The sequence below is a fragment of the Macaca mulatta genome, chromosome 10 (assembly GCF_049350105.2).
Source record: "Macaca mulatta isolate MMU2019108-1 chromosome 10, T2T-MMU8v2.0, whole genome shotgun sequence".
Taxonomy (NCBI): domain Eukaryota; kingdom Metazoa; phylum Chordata; class Mammalia; order Primates; family Cercopithecidae; genus Macaca; species Macaca mulatta.
The window spans coordinates 92,482,608-92,504,663 of NC_133415.1; positions in this window are offsets into that span (position 1 = coordinate 92,482,608).

Below are 22,056 nucleotides of genomic sequence, written 5' to 3' on the forward strand. Positions count from 1 at the left end.
AAAAATGCATATAGATGTGTGGTTTACTTCTGTATTGCATTGGACATATGCCTTGCTACATTCTTTAGTCACTTAACAATATATTGACAGTGGTATGTTGGGGCTGACTAGTACCAGCTTGTGAGAGCCAATTGTGTGGATCTCTTCCCAACTCCATGTTCAGTATCATCACATGGGTAGCCTGTAACTGGCCATGGTGGGAGTATTTACACCACAGAAGGCAGCAAACCCTGCCAACCAGTGTCTGTCCTGGAGAGCCGGTTGTTAAACATATCCTACTAGTTCACTGCTGATTGTAGAATCATTGCATGTCCATTTGTATACATTTATTTTGTCTTAATTCTTGCAAAAGTGTTAACATTATGAATAAATACAGTTTACTTAGCTATTCCCTGAATGAAGAGTATTCAGATTATACCCACATTTTCACTTGCACACACAATGCTTCACTGAACAATATTTTCATTTTTGGACGTGTCTGTACTTTTCTAGGAAAGTTACTTAGCAGTTGTACTCTTGGGTTGAAGCAAATGTGGGTTTTATATTATAATGGACAAGCCTAACCTGTCTTTCAAAATAGCCACTAATCTACACCTTATCGATAGTATGTATCAGTACCATTGTGATACTGCCAGTCTTTTTAATAATTACACATAGCCAATCTTCCAACTGGTACATTCCTTAGGCAGGTAATTGTACTGTACTGAAGTATTGTTATTAGTAAAAATATCATGATAATGGCGATAACAAAGATGATAATGGTAAAATAGTTTTAAAAGTAGTCATGCATAATTATGTTTCTAAATATGGCTGCCAATTGCCCAAAAAAAAAAACTGATATTCTAAGTTTTTATCTTCTCTTTGCAGGAGATGTGGCTCCTAAAATCATGGAAAAAATTAACTTGGGGTTTAGGCTTATCCTACTACTGTGACTGATTCAAACTATTATTGTGCAGTATATAATTTTTTGACCAAAAAATGTTAACTATAACTTTTTACACAGGGCATTTAATTTAATCACGGTGACCTGAAATCATAGTCTTTCCCTGTAATGGTTTTAAAGTACCATTCCAGCCACTCAAGATGAAGTGCTCAGGAATAATTCAGGTGCCTCATCTAATGCCCTCACTTATAGACCTCCGGCAGAAAATGGGGATTCTGCAGTTTGTTTTTACTGGCTGTATTGATCTGATCTGCAGAATTTCTTTCTTCCACAGCTAAATCAGTAAATTCCACACTTAGCTGGCATTTCGCTCCAGTACTTATAAGGAGAGTTGAATTTGGAGTCATGAAACAATATATTGTCACTGTTACGGATCCTGGCACATTGCTATTAAGGGGAGTCTATAAAATTCTTGCCTGTGTGTGGAAAATCACTATTGCCAAACATCAGGGATGAGATAAGCCTTTTGAAAATAAGATATACCTGCTGGTATTCCGTTGTACATCTCTCTAGTAGCCTTTGGTGTGAGTCGTGTTATTTCGAGGGCATGTTTGACTTTTTCAAATTGTTAATGCTCATGGAATCTTTCTTCAGAGATCAAGTTTTAGGCTTTTTGCTTCCTTTTCAGAATCAGGGACTACTAATATTAAATGGGCTTTATATCATAAGAGCTAAACATGATTGAGCTGTTCCTGTGTGCCCTGGTGTGTGGTAGGCACTTTCTCATCATTTTCTAATTTAGTCTTCACCACTACCTTGTGGTGTAGATACTATTATTACTCCCATTTTACAGATGATGAAACTGGAGCTCAGGGGATTAATAAAATCATACAGCTAGTAAATGATAAAGCTCAGAGAGTCAAATTCAGGGCTCTTTTCTTTAGAATTCCAGTCCTTTCCTAAGGTGATATCCTCGAATTAAATTCTTTGTTTGGGGGGGCTCCTGATTGGTCAACACATCCTGTGACAGGCAGCCAGCTGGGCAGTGATGCAGAGTGGAAGCAAGAGGCCAGAGCCTTGAGCTGGAAGACCGCAAGCCCAGGGATGTGTTTCCTCCTCCTTGGTATTTCAGGCAAGAGACTGCAAGGCTGGCCCACTCCTCATCCCTTCCAAGACTCCACAAAAACTAGCTCACTGATCATGTCTGCTTTTTCACCTTAGGTAGGCAAAAATAAATTTTTAAAGAGGAAAAAGAGAAAAAAATAAACACACACACACACTCAATAAGCATTAAAAAATAGCATCTCAGGGAACAAAGAATATGCTTGATTCTACAGGCATTCCTGCTTAAAGGAGGTCTTGTTCTGTTAAAGCTTGCAGAAAACAAAAGGGCTGCAGCTTTCCTGGATTTGATGCTTCTCTCCAGAGGAGCAATGCCATTCAAACTAATCAAAGTTTTACTGGGTTCAGAAATGCCAAACCAGCACATTTTGTATTCCTATTCCCCCAAAAACACTGTCTGCAAGTGAAAAACATCTGCATCTAAAACAAGACAATTAACAAGAAGACACGCGCGAGGCTGATGCTAATGCTGCGGTCTATTTTTGGTTGCCAGCTAAGTGAGGTGCAGAAGCAGAGAAGGAGAGCGTGCCTCCCTCTTTTTTTTATTTTTTCATTTTTATTTTTTAAACTGCGGTCAAATATACACAACATAAGATTTACCATTTGCACCATCTTTTAAGTGTACAGTTCAGTAACATTAAGCACATTGACATTGTGCAACCGTCACCACCATCTGTCTCCAGAACTTTTTAATCCTCCCAAACCAAGACTCTGTACTCATGAAGCAGTAACTAACTCCCGACCCCCCCACCCCCCAGCTCCCAACAACCACCCTTCTACTTTCTGTCTCTGAATTTGGCTACTTTGGGTGTTTCCTCTAAGAAGAATCATACAGTGTTTGTCCTTTTCTGGCTGGCTTATTTCACTTAGCATAATGTCCTCATAGTTCAACCTTGTTGTAGCACGTGTCTGAATTTTCCTAAAGGCTGAATGACATTCCATCCTATGTATGCACCACATTTTATTTATCCATTCATTTGTCCATGGGCACTTGAGTTGCTTCCACCTTTTCACTATTCTGAATAATGCTGCTGTGAACATAATTGTACAAATATCCATTGTGTCCCATTGTTTCCCTGCTTTCAGTTCTTTTGATGTCGACAAGTGGAATTGCTGGATCCTAGAGGATTTCTGTGTTTAATTTTTTTTTTAGGAACCGCCACACCAGTGAGTCTGTTAACCTTTCTTAAGCTTCTGTCTGGCTCAGCTCAACTCCCTTGGGGAGACTCTAGGGGATGCCACCTGGGAGGGCATTGTGGTGGAGAGGGTGACACTCCAAGGGGTCTTCGTGGGGAAGGAGCTGAGTGAGAGGTGGTCCTCATGCACCTGATGCAGAAGATAGTTTCAGGGAAAGAGAATGGCTATCCCTGGAATCAGGGATTGAACAGCAACTGAATTCATAGAAAGACACAATTTGTGGAAGTCTGATAAATACCAATGCTAAAGATGTTAAACAGGAATAAAAAAATTTTGTATAAAACAAAATTTAAGGATAGATGCTGCTTTTATTTTGGGAAACTCAAGGATGATGGCTGTAATAGGAGTATGTTTATTTTAGTTAGATTTCCTGGGCACAGGCTAAATGGGTGGGGATAGTTTTTTATATTTCTGCAGGTCACCTAGGAAAAAAGAATTAATGAGGGCAGGAGGAGGGAAAAGAGGAGATGTGAGAAAGATTGAGCAAGTGGAGAAAGCCCAAGAAGAGGCCAGGAGGTGAGGGTCTCAGGAAAGAAACTGGGCCATTGAGAAGTCCCTGAGTCAGGGGCAGCTAAGGAATGCTGCTGGGTCAGCAAGAACCAACCTTTGACTTGTTGTTTTGTGCAACTGTATCATCTCCTTGCTTTCACTGTAAACCTTAAGCGAATGCTTGCTACCCCAAATGAGATCTTGTTACTAACATTATCAGGATTTCATGAAGGAAGGATATGGTGTTTGGCTTAGGTGGGCTTTCCCCAGAAGGAGATGCTGTAACATGCATTTCAGTGAAGTAGCTCATCTGGGATTTGGGGAGCTCCAGTAGGGGAGCATAGAAGTGAGATAAAGGGAAGAAAACGATTCAAGATGAGTTCATGAACAAGTTACCTCTGTGAACAACTAGGGCTCAGTCTCCCTGGAACTCTCTGGGAGGCTGTGTAGAGCAAAACTCAGAATTATCCCTGGGGCAGGAAACGGAGGGCAAGGACTGCTTAAAGTCTAGGTCTCCTTGCTTTTTAGAATGAGGGTAATTACTGATGCTCTGATGGGTGCCTTGGAGCAACTTTGTGAGCAAATGTGCAAAGGGTAAATGTTGCTGGGGCCTAAACACGAGCAAGGTGAATGCATCTTTTTCCTGTATACCCCACTGGCAGACAATCATGGCCTGAGCTTTCCTGTTTGGCTCCCTGAGCCAGCCCCCACCTCTGATCTTTTAGCCATGGGACAGAAACATAGCAGCAGGAAGGAGGAATATAGCAATAAGAATTTGATCTAATTCTTCTCTCCCAAGAAATATTTTCCATAAGATAGAATGCTATTGACATTTTTAGGGTTTTATTTATTGGATAAATCTCTGATTTATCATTCAGTGTACTTTTCTGTCTGCTATGGAAATGACATCATAATTATAATTTTTAAACACTTCAAAAAACATCTCAGATAATCCACCTTTCCTCTCCATCACAAACAACGTTCTAGTTGTTGTACGTTCCTTTTAGCTCTAGCACTGTGGATAAATTTTACATAATATTAATCATGGCCTGCATGGAATTTTATATTCTGCTTTCATCAATTGTCTTTTATCATTTAGATTTAATTTATATTTTCTTCAGTCATTATAGATAATGTTTGAATAGCAACAAAGTATTTCATCCAATGCTTGGACAATAATACATTTCACTAGTCGCCCATTTCTAGAAATGGATGATTATCCCAGATTGGGTTCCAAGAGAAGTGGGCTCCAAAACAGATGCTGGCAGGGAGATCTATTACAGAGTGCTCTTGAGGATCAGTATCTGTTTAAGTCAGGTACAGAAAGCACAGGGCAAGAGGGAAGTTGATCTCTCATGCAGTTATTATGAAGGCTTTAGCTTAGCCCAGGAAGAGCTTTGAAGCAGGGAGGATCTTGCAAAATTGTGTCAAGTTTGGGCAAGAAGACAGGGCTTTAACACCATCACATTGATTAGTCACTGGATATGGGCTATAACCTCAGGCAAGGCAGTTTTCTTCAGGCCAGGAAATTTCCAAAGAGATAGACAGCTGAGGGCTATCTTACAGGTCCCTCAGGAGCAATGCGGGCAGTGCATCAGTGCCCAGCCCAAGGGTATTTTCCAGTTTTTCTAATTAAATATCACAGCGATGAGCAACTTTGGACTTAATGCATTTTCCACTACTTCTTTCTGGAGAGTCTGGACAAAATTCAAAAGTTGAAACTTATGTGTTTCCAGCTCTGGGAATTTTGCCTCTAAAATATTTTCTGACACTAACAAAGTTGCCCAAGCTCTTTTGTTTCCCTGATTTCTAAAATGGTGACACCAACTCCAGCTAATTAAAAATATAGTGGGAAGAAAAGTAACATCATATGCGTGAGGGCATTTTGAATGTTACAAATGTTTTTCTCAAACTTACACTGGATAATGGTTGTAAAATACAGATTCTCAGGTTCACTCCCTAGATATTCCAACTGACAACATTTTGGGAGGCCTAGGAACCTGTATTATGAATCAATGTACCACACAATTCTTATCCCTGGGAAAATTGGGAATTGCTGCTTTAGAATATAAAACTTGATGAATCCAGCATATTTGGGTATTACTCTGCTGCTCTTTTAGAAGGAAAACAATTTGCATCTTGTCTCCTTTGCTTCTATTCAAAACCTGCACCCTTCATCAAGTCTACTCTAGTTTCAGCACACTCTTTTGTTATCCTGTCACTTAAACATCTTCTTGAAATAATTACAATCCAAACTACAAACGTATTTTCACATGAACTCTTAAGTAAACATCCTCCACTTATGACTCCCTGCTGGACATTCACTGAGACCCCAAATTGTGGAGGCCACTGTGTCAGGCATTTTCTATACATGATACCATTTAATTCTTTTAGCAACCCTTAAGGTAGATTTTATCATCTCTACTTTTCCATAGGAAGAAAAGGACTGTCTTGGAGGTTGAAGAGAGTGTCCAAAGGCTCGATGAGCTATTAACTCCTCCAAGGTGTTAGGTTTGGCAGTCACTCTTGAAAGTTGTAAAGCCAAATTCTCAAACATTCCTCATAAACTCATGGGTATCTGTAACAGAAGACTTTTTCAGTTGTAAGTCACACAAAACCCAATCCAAACTGGCTTAAGCAAAAAGGGAATTTATTGGCTCATGTAACTGAAAACTCTATGAGTAATTGGCCTTCAAATGTGGCTGTTTGCAGGGGGTCAAATGATGTCATCAAGATTTTTTTTTTTTGCCTCTTGACTTGAATAACTGTGTTTTCTCTGTTGTTTCCATTCCCAGATAGACTCACCTCCTCTTGTAAAGTGGTTGCTATCAACTCCTTCCATCTTTATCTCCAATGGAAAAGAGTCTTAGGCAGTTATAGTCACAAGGTCTGGAGAATTTCCATGATTGGAGATACTTAAGACATGTGCCTAATATTAACTGTTGCCTGGAAAGAAGACACCTTGGATCATGTGCTCACTCCCTGTTCCTCCAAAAACTTGAAAACTGAGTGGTGGAGGGGCAAATTTCCAAACTAAAATTTGGACTGTTACACAAAAAACAAAGAATAGATGCTGAGGAGGCAATAGGTAAATTTCTATTGCTATATCATCAGCTTTCTCTTCACTTTCTTTTTGTATTGAGTCTTGTTAAATATCCTCTAACAGCCTGCCTAGAGAATTCAAGAACTGTTCCAAAGACTTCATACACTAACTTAGCAATGACTTATTACGTAGGTACTGTTATTGTCTCCATACCTACACACAGTTGAGGAGGCAGGAGCCTGTGTTAAAGGTGAAATTGGAACACAGGCCTACTGGCTCCCAAATCCATTCTTTTTCCCACCACACTCTAAGGCCTTTGAAAATCATGCATCTTCATAGTCTAGCATCAGTATAATGCCATGGTCTTCATATGATCTCTTTCTGAACCACTCGTAGATAGCATCCGGCCTCAGGTCTCTTCCCCTCCATCTATCTAACCTACACATCTTCCTAGAAAATTACACCCATGCTCTTTCACCCACACATCTTCTGTAGACACCAGCCACATGCCTCACTCTACTCTAGATACTTGGGAGTGGGAATGAGGAGTATGTGCTCAAGAAGAGAGTCTTGATTCTTGCTCAGGCAGAGACCATGGAAAATTAAACAGGGAAGTATAAAAATAATTCACATGCCTTCGTATTTTAACCATGGACAAAGCATCAAATGAATAAACACACATAGTTATGTACTTTGAGTGTCCTTCTGTCAGTGTTATTCATGTATTTTAAGATGAGCTGGCTGAGGGATTAAGAGGCAGCTTTTATTTCTGGCAGCTTATAGATACAAGTTCTCAGCTTCAAAGTTCTGGCTTGGGTCCCTTGTGAGTTCTTGGACTGCATGAAACTTAAAGCATGATGGTTTTTCCCAGTGGTCCCCCAGATGTGCTAGGGCATCTCTAAGGTATATATCTTAGGTCTTTTCCTATGGGATCCCACTATGGTTATGAGAGTGAGAATATGTACAGTATGTCACAAACACCAGCTGTTATCTTGCAACAATGGCATTTCTCTCTGGAGCTGGTCCTGGAAGCAGAGAAGTCACATAAATCACACTGGGAAGAGCCTTGGACTAGGAGTCAGGAGGTCAGCATTACAGCTCTCCTATTGCCCTATGTCTGGGTGGTCTCTGTAACATCTCTTGTCTTAAAAACCACATGATTACTTCAATAGGTGCAGAAAAGTCCTTTGATAAAATTTAACATCTCTTCATGTTAAAACTCTGAGTAAACCAGGTACTGATGGACCATATCTCAAAATAGTAAGAGCTATTTATGACAAGCCCACAGCCAATATCATATTGAATGGGCAAAAACTGGAAGCATTCCCTTTGAAAACTGGTACAAGACAAGGATGCCCCCTCTCGCCACTCCTATTCAACATAGTATTGGAAGTTCTGGCCAGGACAATCAGGCAAGAGAAAGAAATAAAGGGTATTCAAATCAGAAGAGAGGAAGTCAGGTTGTCTCTGTTTGCAGATGACATGATTTTATATTTAGAAACCCCATCATCTCAGCCCCAAACTCCTTGAACTGATAAGCAACTTCAGCAAAGTCTCAGGACACAAAATCAATGTGCAAAAATCACAAGCATTCCTTTTACACCAACAGTAGAAAAGCAGAGAGCCAAATCATGAATGAACTCCCATTCACAATTGCTACACAAAGAATAAAATACCTAGCAACACAATTAACAAAGGACGTGAAGGACCTCTTCAAGGAGAACTACAAACCATTGCTCAAGGAAATAAGAGAGGATACAAACAAATGGAAAAACATTCCATCCTCATAAATAGAAAGAAACAATATCATGAAAATGGCCAAACTGCCCAAAGTAATTTATAGATCCAATGCCATTCCCATCAACTACCTTTGACATTCTTCACAGAATTAGAAAAAATTATTTTAAATTTCATGTGGAACCAAAGAAGATCCTGTATGTCAAGGTAATCCTAAACAAAAAGAACAAAGCTGGAGGCATCATACTACCTCACTTCAAACTACACTACAAGGCTACAGTAACCAAAACAGCATGGTACTAGTACCAAAACAGACATACAGACCAATGGAGCAGAACAGAGACCTCAGAAATAACACCACACATCTACAACCATCTGATCTTTGACAAACCTGACAAAACAAGCGATGGGGAAAGAATCTCCTATTTAGTAAATGGTGCTGGGAAAACTGGCTTGCCATATGGAGAAAACTGAAACTGGATCCCTTCCTTACGCCTTATACAAAAATTAACTCAAGATGGATACAAGACTGAAATATAAAACCCAAAATCATAAAAACCCTAGAAGAAAACCTGGGTAATACCATTGAGGACATAGGCATGAGCAAAGACTTCATGACAAAAATGCCAGAAGAAATTGCAATAAAAGCCTGATTTGACAAGTGGGATCTAATCAAACTAAAGAGTTTCTGCTCAGCAAAAGAAACTATCATCAGAATGAATAGGCATCCTACAGAATGGGAGAAAATTTTTGCAATCTGCCCATCTGACAAAGGTCTAATACCCAGAATCTGCAAGGAACTTAAACTTATTTACAAGAAAAAACCAAAAAAACCCATCAATAATTGGGCAAAGGATATGAACAGACACTTCTCAAAAGAAGACATTTATGTGGCCAACAAATATAGGGAAAAAAGTTCAACATCACTGATCATCAGAGAAATGCAAATCAAAACCACAATGAGATACCATCTCACACTGGTCAGAACGGCGATTATTAAAAAGTCAGGAAACAATAGATGCTGGCGAGCCTGTGGAGAAATAGGAACACTTTTACGCTGCTGGTGGGAATGTACATTAGTTCAACCATTGTGGAAGACAGTAGGGCAATTCCTCAAGAACCTAGAACCAGAAATACCATTTGACCCAGCAATTCCATTACTGGATATATACCCGAAAGAATATAAATCATTCTACTATAATGACACATGCACACATATGTTTGTTGCAATGCTATTTACAATAGCAAAGACATGGAAACAAACCAAATGCCCATCAATGACAGACTGGATAAAGAAAATGTGGTATATATACACCATGGAATACTATGCAGCCATATAAAAAGAAATGAGATCACGTCCTTTGCAGGGACGTGGATGAAGCTGGAAACCATCATCCTCAGCAAACTAAAACAGTAACAGAAAACCAAACACCGCATGTTCTCAGTCATAAGTGGGGGTTGAACACTGAGAACTCATGGACACAGAAAAGGGAACAGCACACACCCAAGCCTGTTGAGGGGTAGGGGGTTGGAGGAGGGAACTTAGAGGACGGGTTAGTAGGTGCAGCAAACCACCATGGCACACGTATATCTATGTAACAAACCTGCGCATTCTGCACATGTATCCTATTTTTTTTTAGAAGAAATAAAAAAATGATTCAATTAAAATCTGTGATTAATATAACAAAAATCTCTTGTCTCTTCTACGTCTCAGCCTTCCCCTTTGCAGAGTGAAGGGATTGAAATAGATAAACATGAAGTGATATTACCCACTGTGCCAAGATTGGAGGACAAAGAGGCACTGGAGAACATTTTCTAGGTTCTTAGAGAAGTTGTATTGTGATCAGGGCGTGGAAAGTTATGACAGAATTTTGTTAGGAATGTGCATAGAAAGACATCAGGACAGGTGCCAACTCTAGGAGCCAGGTGTTCAGAATAGACTCAAGTATCCATGTCTCAGGACTGATCAGGGATGAGAGGACATTAGAGAGATCATATCATGGCATCGAAGTGTGGCCAGAAACCATATGCGTCTTCATGAGCCTGCATCTCAAGGTTAATTCTTCCAAGTCCTTCCCTTAGTCTGCTTCCTACTGAGGACTCTTCCTCCTCCTTTCTCTTTCTTGGAATAGTCCCAGGACTTTATTGCCTCATGAGACAGAGACTTTGCCTTCTTCACAGCTTTGCCACAGGCAGTTGATCAAATTGCATGGTGGGAAATTCTTGTCCTTATTAGAAAAACAGAGAGCTTCTCCCAGATGTAACAAATGTTAGGCACACTTGCTCTCATTCCTTCTTCCTGTGTCTATAAAAAACATCACTAACCAATTATTGCTTCTTTCCCACTGGGCTTGGGCATAGCTTTAGGGTCTTCAACACAGTCTTCCAAACAGCTAGTACCAATCCATTAAAGATGGCACTTAAGATGAAACTAATTGCCTAAACCAGCCTCCAGGTTGTCTCATCGCTAGTGCTTTTTAGAGTATAACCTTAGTATCCTCCCATGGTAAGTGGCAAAGTGGTTTGAGGCTTAATTTTCAGATGAAGAATGAAATAATGAAATAATAGGAGCTGCAAAGACAGAGACAAACAGAAAAGTTTTAGGTACATGCCTACAGAAGAGTTGGGTAACCGAACCTGTTTAAGGCTGGAACTTTGGGTCATAGACTGTGAGCATAGGCAGCTCAGCAGATGTGGCCAGGGGGTTCCCCATTTGTATCTGTCTGACCTTAGTACAAATGGACTTCCGCATGTCTCCTAGAGTGTCTGGTGTCTCCTAGAGTATCATTTCAACTTCTTGGCTTTCATTCAGATTGGACATTAGGTACAGACAGGATCGTGTCTACCCATCCCTTTTTATCATCCTATTATTATTATATTCTACCAGTCTATTAAGAATTGATAAGTAATGGGCTGGTCCTGTTTCCAGCCCACTTCATTCATGTTTTAGTAATGGGGGTTTCCAAGGAAAAACTTACAATTGAGTAAGCATCTGACCTCCACATTCATATTTAATCAGATGCCAGAGGACCTTGGGCAGGATCTCAGTGTTGCCAGGGGTTCTACAAGAAACTGTAGGGTCTTGACTCTTAAAGGGACAAGTTTTGCCCTTTATTGGAAATACAATAATAACAATAAATGCAAGAAAAGATACAGAAGATAAGACATTGGCCTGATGTTTTAGTAGAGATCTGGCTTAAGGTGAAAGCAGTGCGGACTGCAAACTTTGGTGTGAAGTTTAATCCTTTAGTTTCATGTATCTTTGAAATAACATGGAAAATGTGAGCCTCAACAGAGAACCCTAAGTTGTCACCATGGCTATACTTTGGAGTAGACTATTAATTTTCCTCATTAGAGACAGTACAGTGCAGTAGAAAAAGATGTAGGGTCTAACATACCTGGATTTTAAACTTAACTCCATCCCTTACAATCTATCATGAACTTGGAACATGAACTTACTCCTCCTAACCTTCAGTTTTCTATCTACAGAAAATGGATCAAACTGTTATTGTTTGTACTGTTTAAACAACATTTCTCTAGGAAGATGGAAGAACCACAGTATTATATATGAACCTATAGAGATCTGTCCATAGGCATCAAGCACTTTTAGGTCACCTGTCTTTAGCCCTATTAGAACAGCATCTTAGACCAGCAAAATCCCAGACACTGTTCCCACCTGGGAGTCTCACTGATTCCCCCTTGTGAAGGGTAATTGTGCTTGTACAGCAGTTCAGCCTTTTTCTATTTAGCCAGTACTCCAGTCTCACCAGTGATTCTCAGGAGGCCAGCAATGTATATGGTTTAAATGGAAAATGCTGTTTGTGCATGCAGTGTCAATGAAGATGTTATTAATACAGCTCCAGGAAAACAGCTGCTGCCAACCGACTGGAGAAGCCACAGCCCCGTACAGGGCCTGTCCCACAATTTCAGGGCTGAGAGGCACCTAAAAGGCTTCAGGTCTAACCTCTGTCCTATGGCCATCTGACCTAGATAGGCTCCAACAGCTCCAAGGAAGGATACCTACCATCCATCTTAACCCATAATGTGGTTTTTTCATCTCTGGATAAATCTGTTCATTACACCTTTTGTGTTTGTTTTCCAGCACTGGCCTCAAATTTGCTTTTTTAGAATATTCTCTCATTGATGGTAACTCAGATCTTTGTGACTACATGGAACAAATAAAATCTCTCTTCCTTGTGACAGTTGTGGCTTCAGGGAGGTGTCTCTACTTGCAGGTTAAGCCTTCCAAGTTTTCCCAAGGATTCTTCAGATAGCATGGCTACTGACCTCTGTTGTGTCAGACCCATATCCCAGCTCCAACTTGGACTAGCTGGCTGTGCAATCTTAGGCAGGCATCCTAATCTCACCCAAACCCCAGTTTCCTCATGTGTGAAGCAAGAAACATGCATGGCTATACATTTACTTAAAATAGTATGTGACTTGAGGGATGTGAAATTTAAATGAGATCAGTTACAGTATGCTTGACACAGTGTCTGGCACATAGTAGGCACTTAGTAACTATGAGTGATCATTATTGTTGTTTTATCATTCAGCTTGGAGCACAGTACTGTAGGTGTGCTCTAATGAACCCATAGTTGATCAGAACAATTAGGCTTCATCAGGGCCTATAAAACTATTAAATGAACTAGGTCCTACTTACTTTTCCACTCTCACCTGTCACTCGTCATTTTCTGAGCTGGCCATACCCCATCTGCATTGGTCTCCTTCCATTTCTTTGCATAAACCAGAATCTTTCACATCTTGAGGTCTTCACACATGCTGTCCTCTCCTTGGGGCATGCTTTCTCTTTCTATCTGGATGCACGCACTTTTCATGATTTCCCTCTTTTCAAGGTCATCTCATTTTTCAAAACATTACTTCCCAAAAGAAGCTTTCCTTTATCACTCATCTAAACAGCCTTCCCCAATACAACTTCCACACTACACCCTGTCTTTGCTGCTCATAACATTCACCAAAATATGCAATTATATATTGACTTGTGTGTTCACCTTCTATAATGTTTATCTTTGCTGCTAGACTGTTAGAACATCAACACAGGGAAACAGTCTTTTTTGTTTTTTTAAAAAACTTTTTTTCTCTACATGTTATAATGGTAAATGGTAAATATGTAGAACTGTTGAAAGGATTGTCAAGCAAACTCATATGTACATATTCCCTGTATTAAACAACTAACACTTTGCTAAATTATCTTTATCAGGCATTTATTCATCTATCCATCCCTCCTTCCATCTGTTCATCATTGATTCTTTTATCTTATTTCCTAATGCATTTCAAACTGAGTTGAAGACATCAGTACACTTCACCCCTAGGCGCTTCAGCATGTATATCATTATTAACCAGGGATCAATATTCTTTTATGATTCTTCTTTCTTGGGTTAAAATGGACATGTAGTAAAATGCACAAGCATTAAGTGTACAATTTGGTGAGTTTTGAAAACACATACACCTGTCTAACCCAAACCCCTATCAATCTAGAAAGCATTATTGTCACTCCAGCGAGTTTTCTTATGCCCTTTCTTATTGAAACTCCAACTCCACTGACCCCAGAGGCAACTACTGTTTTGATGTTTTTCAACATCGATTTGTTTTTCCTTTTCTAAAATTGTATATAAATGGCATTATAGAACATGCATTCCTTTTTCATAAAACTTCTTTCACTCAGTATAATATTTTGGAGATTCTTCCAAGTCTCAGCATATATCAATAGATCATTCCTTTTATTGCTGAGTAGTGTTCCATTGTATGGATATACCACAGTTTGTTTATTTGTTCCTCTGTTGATGCAAACCTAGGCTATCTTCTATTTTTGGCTATTATAAATAAAGAGATTATGAGCATTCTGTGACATTCTATTACGTTCCTTTATCTTGTTTTTTGGCTACCATGAATAAAAAGGCCATGAGCATTCTATTACATATTATTATATTCTTTTATCTTATGTAAATACCTAGGAGTGGAATGTGGGTCGTAGGGTAGGTATAAACTTATTTTTATAAAAAGATGCTGGACCTTTCTTCAAAGTAGGTGTAGAAAGAGACTGTTTTCTTTAGTAACATCAACCAGATAGTATGTGAATTGGCACAAAGTAAGTGCTTAATAAATATTTGTTAAATTAATACACAGAGAAAATAAATAGAAATATAGTGACTGTTCTAATCCTCTCCTACTATTTACTAGTGAAGCGTGACTCTTTACGAATCATTTAAGTTCCATGAGCTTTCAATATCCTTTTAAATGGGAATAATAAAATATGCCTTAGATGCCTGAAAAGGTTAGTGCTGAAGGGCCAGGAGCATGTGGGGAGATTTTCGGAGGTGAGGGACACCATTCATTTAATACAAGTGTGCCCTTCCTTCTCTCCCTGACCTCCCCACTCTGCAAGATTTTGGCCTGCAGCTGTCAGGGAATATGCCAAAGCCTAGGCCCAGGAGGGGTCAGGGTAGGTGAAGGGGGAAGAAGCACTTGGATCAACCATTGGTCCCTCTCAAATGTCCAAAGTTGGCATTTATATACTTGACTTCTCCCACATTTTTTCCCCTTCAGATTTAATGTCTAGGTTGCTCTGATTTTAAAACTGGGTTATTTGAATGTCAAACTTTCGATAACACTTTAATAGAGGTGTCCATTAACCTGTGCTAAATTAGAGCCCAGCGTCTCTGGAAATACATGTGACACCCACATGAATACCAAATGCCTTCATTAGGCACAGCACTTACATGATGAATACCAAATGCAGAGCCCGACTCAGGGACACAGATTTCGCTTCCAGGAGTTGCCAACACATCTTTGCGTTTCCTCAGAGGTACCGGTCAGCCCTGTTTGCTGTTTATTTCCAGGAGATGAGACGTGGCAATTGTGGCAATGGCTGAAATAAATAAATGGCATCCTAATCACCAAGTTCAGAGATGGAGCAGCAAAGGAGGCTGTAGCCGAACACCCACGAGTCAGCAAGAGGATGCCCACTTAGTATGCAAGATGAATTCCAAACACTTCATAAAAGGCGATAACTTTCTTTGACCAATGAATATATTATTTATAAGTGATTCCAATGCCTTCTTCTCTCCCTCCTTCACTGCCATCCTCCTGCCCCCCATTTTCACAGTACGTTGTAGCACTTGTTCAGTGATGAAGCCCCTCATAATAAATAATTTATAAAGCAATTTACAAGTACATTATTCTTAGCAATAAGATAAGACCTGGAAGAAAGTGTTTTACTGATACACACACACACACACATACGCACACGCCCCTTGGCTTATAAGTAGATATAAGATATCAGAACACCGATAACTAAGGTCCATGGGCTTGGGGTGAAAAGTGTTAAAAGCCATAGTGCTGAAGTCCTTATGCATAAGCCATGTAAAGTGTCTGAGGTGCCTTTGCATAATAAATAAGAGAAAACTCACTTAAAACAGTCTTTTCTCTTAATCCTTGTCCAAGGATTCTCTTAATCCTTGGACAAAGCCATGGCTTTGTCCACATGGCGTGATACTAAGTGAAGACATCTTTTCCCTTAATGGCTAACTTCTCTTGAGTACGTCCATTGAGCCAGGCCTAGTATGAAGAGTTCTCCATAAACTGTCTTATTTTACCTTCCCTATCTCTATGAGATATGTTTTGTTACTGGACAAAATAACGGAGGCTGCTTCCCAGACTTCAACATTCACTCTTTGAATTCCCAATCCAGTTAAAGTCACTCACTCAAGTATTCATTCGATGCTAATATCCTACATGCATTTGATGAGCTTCTGTCATTCTTTATGCTGGGAGCTAGGATGCATAGATAGATGGTGCATCTATAACAGTACTGCCTAATATAAATACAATGTAAACCACAAAGGCAAGCTGCATATAAAATTTCAACTTTCCTTTTAAAAAAATAATTGATTTTTTTTGAGACAGGGTTTTGGTCTGTTGCACAGGCTGGAGTGCAGTGGCACCCTCATAGCCTCAAACTCTTGGGCTCAAGTCATCCTCCCCCCTTAAGCTCCCAAGTAGCTGGGACTACGGGTGTGTGTCACTTGCTGGGATATATATAGATAGATAGAGAGAGAGAGAGAGAGAGAGAGAGAGAGAGTTGGGGGTTACTTTTGTTGTCCAGGCTGGTCTCAAACTCTTGGCTTCAAGCAATCCTTCCACCTTGGTCTCCCAAAGTACTGGGACTATAGGCATACGTCACCACATCTGGATAATTTTTTATTTTTTATTTTTGTTTATTATATTTATTTTTGAGACAGAGTCTCTCTCTGTGGCTGAGGCTGGAGTGCAGTGGTGTGATCTCAGCTCACTGCAACCGCTGCCTCCAAGGTTCAAGCGATTCTCATGTCTCACCCTCCCAAGTAGCTGGGACCACACCCGTGAGCCACCATGCCTGGCTAGTTTTTGTATTTTTAGTAGAGGCAGGGCTTTACCATGTTGGCCAGGCTGGTCTCAAACTCCTGGCCTTAAGTAATCAGTCTGCCTCGGACTCCCAAAGTGCTGGGATTACAGGTGTAAACCACTGTGCCTGTCCAATATAAATACATACACATACACACACACATATATGTATATATACACACACGTATATATATGTATATATACACACATACGTAGGTACGTGTGTGTGTGTGTATTGTTTTTGGTGGAGATGAGGTCTCACTTTGTGGCTCAAGCTGGTCTAAAACTCCTGCCTTCAAGTGATCCTCCCAACTCGGTCTCCCAAAGTGATAGGATTACAGATGTGAACCACCATGCCTGGTTATAATTTCAAAATTTCTAGTAGTCACCTTATTAAAAAAAGGTAAAGAAAAGAGTCAAATTAATTTTAATGGTATAATTTATTTCATCAAATATATCTTACATTCTTCTTTCAACATGTACTCAATAAAAACATTATTAATGAGATACTTTAAATTCTTTTCATCCTGTCTTCTAAATCTAGTGTGTGTTTTTCACTTATGACATATCTAAAGTCAGACTAGCCCTGTTTCAAGGACTCAGTATCCACCTGGAGCTAGTGGCTATTGAACTGGATGGCCCAGGTTTATAGGAAAGCAGAAGAGGCGGATGCCTAGGATGACATATCACTAGACTATGACATTTGCGATTATAGAAATTAACTTAAGCTGGGGACAAAGGTAGTGAAAAGGGCCACTCAAAGACTAGAAAGGAGGAATCCACCTGAAAAAGAGTAGAACAGGCTGGAGGGAGTCAGGTTGGAAAGCTTGGGCCAAAAGACCAGCATTCTCCTAACTTCAGTCATTCCCTCACTCCCCTAGTAAAAGTTATTTGCTTTCTCTGCTTAGTATTTGTCCTGCTGTTTACTTACTTTTTTTTTTTTTTTTGGTAAATTGATTTACTTTTTAAACTTAAACAAATTCATTTAACAATGAGACTTTTTGGTACTACCATTAATGGAAAAGCAAAATGGACTGTTGTAAATAAATTAACCACAAAACAAATACCAAGCCAACAAAGCAAAATGATTGAATTCTGGCCCTATTTGCTTGCCTGTGTGAAGCTTTGGGTTCTGCTTTTTCTTGTTTTTGTTTGAAAGAAAGAGGAGAGAGAATCTCTGTTTTGGGCTTAGATGTATTAAGGGCTGCATTTATTCTTTCTACTAAAATAACCTCCCTAAAACCCAAACAAAATATATGAAGTAATGGTTTAAAAGACATGGAAAAGCAACAACAAAAGACTAATCCCTGAGAGGTGGTAACAAACGAGACCAGGCTTACAACTGGCCCAGCTTCCTGTCTCGTGAATAATCAGCCCTATAGTAAGTACTACTCTGCTCGTACCTAACAATAGAATCAAAACCCAATAGAACTAAACTATTTTCAAGAAATTTAACTACATTCCAGAGCAATATAAAGAATACTTATGAAAATGTTTTTTTAAATTACCAGGCTATAGTGCAGAGAAGGGGAATCCAGGTGGAGCCTGACAGGCCCCTGAAGCCAAGGAAACAGATCAGAGAGATCCATGCAGAGGAAGGCAGCTGGTATTCGCAGAACAGAGTACTGGGGAGGCAAAAGCTACAGAGAGTGAGAGAACATTGTATTTCTGCAGAGGGCTTCTGTCAGGCATTCAGCTAACAGTGATTACTACATGTGTTTGTGAGGAGGCCTTAGAGTTAGGAGTGCCCTGTGCTCACACAGTGTTGAGAATAGTGCCTGCTCCCACCGGTAAGACTGGAAAACCTCATGATTCTTGGGGCATTAGGTAAAGTACCCAAAAGGGTCTTGCCTCAGTAGTGGGGAATAATTCACCCTATAATGACTACTGCTTTGATTCTACCTTACCCTTTTTAGAAGCAAGACCCAAACGGACCAAATTGTTTCCAAGTAACTTAACCATATCTCAGGACAAAACTAAAGAATATTTATACCCAACAAGGTAAAATTGACAATGCTATACATTAAATCAGAGATTACCACACATGCAAAGTAGCAAAATAAGATCCATGATTAGGAGAAAAATCAATCAACTGAAACTATACCAGAACTGACACGTTAAGTGTAAACATTAAAACAGTTATGATAACTGTATTCCATATGTTTACAAAGATAAGTAGAGGCATGGGAGATTTTTAAAAAATGAACCAAATTGGAGTTCTATAGATAACAACTATAATTTAGGAATTGAAGTTACACTGGATGAGATTAATAGTAGATTAGATATTGCAGAAGAAAATTTTAGCGAGCATTTACACATAGCAATAGAAACTATCCAAAGTGAAACATACAGAGAGAAAATAATTAAATTCTAAAAGTATCAGTGAGCTATGAGACAACTTCAAGTAGCCTGCTCCAGACATGTGAAGAGGAAGGCGTGCTTCTCAACTGATTCTATGAGGCCAGCATTACTCTGATACCAAACTAGACAAAGACATTACAAGAAAAGAAACTATACACAATCTCCCTCATAAATATAGATTTTTAAATTATCAACAACATTTTATCTAACTGAAGTGAACTCTCTCTCTATATATAAGCATATTATATATTATAAACTTATTAATAGAGGGTATATATAAAAATTAAATTTATATTGGATATACTATATCGAACTATTTATATACATATTTATTTAATAGATATGGTATAACCAGTATAAATAGTTGCATATACTATATCCAACTCTACAGACACATACACACAGACATATATATATGTATGTATATATGTGTATGTGTATATATATGTATGTATACACACACACACACACACACACACACACACACGTCCAAGAGGAGTTTATCCCAGAAATGTAACACTGGTTTAAAATTTGAAAGCCAACCTCTGCAATTCACTATATTAACAAACTAAGACAGAAAAGTCATATGATCATCTCAATAGACATGGAAAAACATTTGACAAAATACAATGGTCATCCTTGTTAAAAACTCTTAGCAAACTGAAAATAGAAGAGAACTTCCAACACCTAATAAACGTCTGTTCAAAATCTACAGGTATTTAATGGCACAAGACTGAATGTTTTCTGCTGAGAGTTGGAGCAAGGCAAAGACGTCTGCTCTCACCCTCTTTTCAACATTAGATTAGAGGTTCTTGTCTTGACAATTAGGCAAAGAAGAGAAAAATGCATCCAAATTGAAGAGGAATAATCAAAACTATCATTATTCATAGATTACATAATCCTAAGGAACCCACAGAAATACTAGAACTCATAAGTTCAGCAAAGTTTCAGGAAACAAGTCAATATATAAAAATTAATTTTATTTAATATAAAACTGTTAAGCTTATGGAAAAAATAAAAGAACATCTGCGTGACCCTGGATTAGTCAAATATTTCATAGATATGACATCAAGTACATGATGTATAAGAGCATATTGACAAATTAGACTTCATGAAAATTAAAAAAAAAACTTCTTTCCAAAAGCACTGTTAATATAGAATCAACAAATAAGCCACAGAGTGGAAAAAATAAGTTTGCAAATGACTAAGAATGTTAAGCACCTTTTCATGAGCTTACTTCCGATCCACGTATCTTCTTTAATAAAGGATCTGTTCAAATATGGCTCTCTTTTTTACTAAGCTGTTTGTTTTTCCCCCTTCTCTTATTTTCCTTTCCCTCTTCCTCCTCCTCCTTCTTCTCTTCCTCGTTATTATTTCTTTATTATATATTCTAGATAAATTTCATTGTCAGTTATATTATTTACAAACTTGGCTGGGCGGAGTGTCTCACGCCTGAAACCCCAGGACTTTGAGAGGCTGAGGTGGGTGGATCACGAGGTCAGGCGTTCAAGACCAGTCTGGCCAACATAGTGAAAACCCATCTCTACTGAAAACACAAAAAATTAGCCAGGCATGGTGGCGGGTGTCTGTAATCCCAGCTACTCGGGAGGCTGAGGCAGGAGAATCGCTTGAATCTGGGAGGTGGAGGCTGCAGTGAGCCCGAATCAGACCACTGCACTCCAGCCTGGGTGACAGTGCAAGACTCTGTCCCCCTGCCAAAAAAAAAAAAAAAAAAAAAAGAAAATTGCAAATTAAAACCACAGTACCACTACACTTTTATTAAATGGCTAACCTGAAAATTACTCACCCTATCAAGAGTTGGTGAGAACACAGAGGTACTGGAACACTCATATATCACTAGTAGTGGTGTAAATTGGTACAACCCCTTTAGAAAATGGTTTGGCAATTTCTTAAAAAGTTAAAAATATGTTATCTCATGATCCAGCCATTTCACTCCTAAACATTTTCCCACAGGAAATAAAATCTTAAGTCTTTACAAAGATGTATACACAAATATTGACATAAGCTTAACTTGTAATCACCAAAAATAAGAAAAAATCTGAAAGCCCATCAAGAGATGAATAAACAAAGTGATAATATAATGGCATACTACTCATTAATAACAAGGAATAAACTTGATACATGTGACAACAACCGTGACTACAAAAGTAATTGTACTGGATGAAATAAGCCAGCCCTCCCCCTCAAACAAAACAAACAAAAGAGGCCGGGCGCAGTGGTTTATGCCTGTAATCCCAGCACTTTGGGAGGACAAGGCAGGTAGATCACTTGAGGTCAGGAGTTCGTGACCAGCCTGGGCAACATGGCGAAAGCCTGTCTGTACAAAAATACAAAAAATTATACAAAAAATTAGCTGAGCATGGTGGCACACGCCCGTGGTCCCAGCTAATTGGGAGGCCGAGGCAGGAGGCAGAGGTTGCAGTGAGCCATGGTTGTGCCATTGCACTCCAGCTTGGGTGACAGAACAACAACAACAACAACAACAACAAACACAATAAACGTAAGAAAGTGATTTGGCTGGAACATGCATGCAAGGGAAGGACCATGAAGAACGGACTCACAAAGTATTTTGGGGGCTTGACTAAGATGTTTTAACTCAATTTTGTCATAAGTTAGGTTAGCATATTATATGGTTTGGCTGTGTCCCTAGTCAAATTTTATCTTGAATTGTACTTCCCATAATGCGCATGTGTCATGGACAGTAACTGAATTATGGGGGTGGTTTTCCCCATCATGCTGTTCTCATGACAGTGAGTCTCATGAGATCTGATGATTTTTATAAGTGTGTGGCATTTCCCCTGCT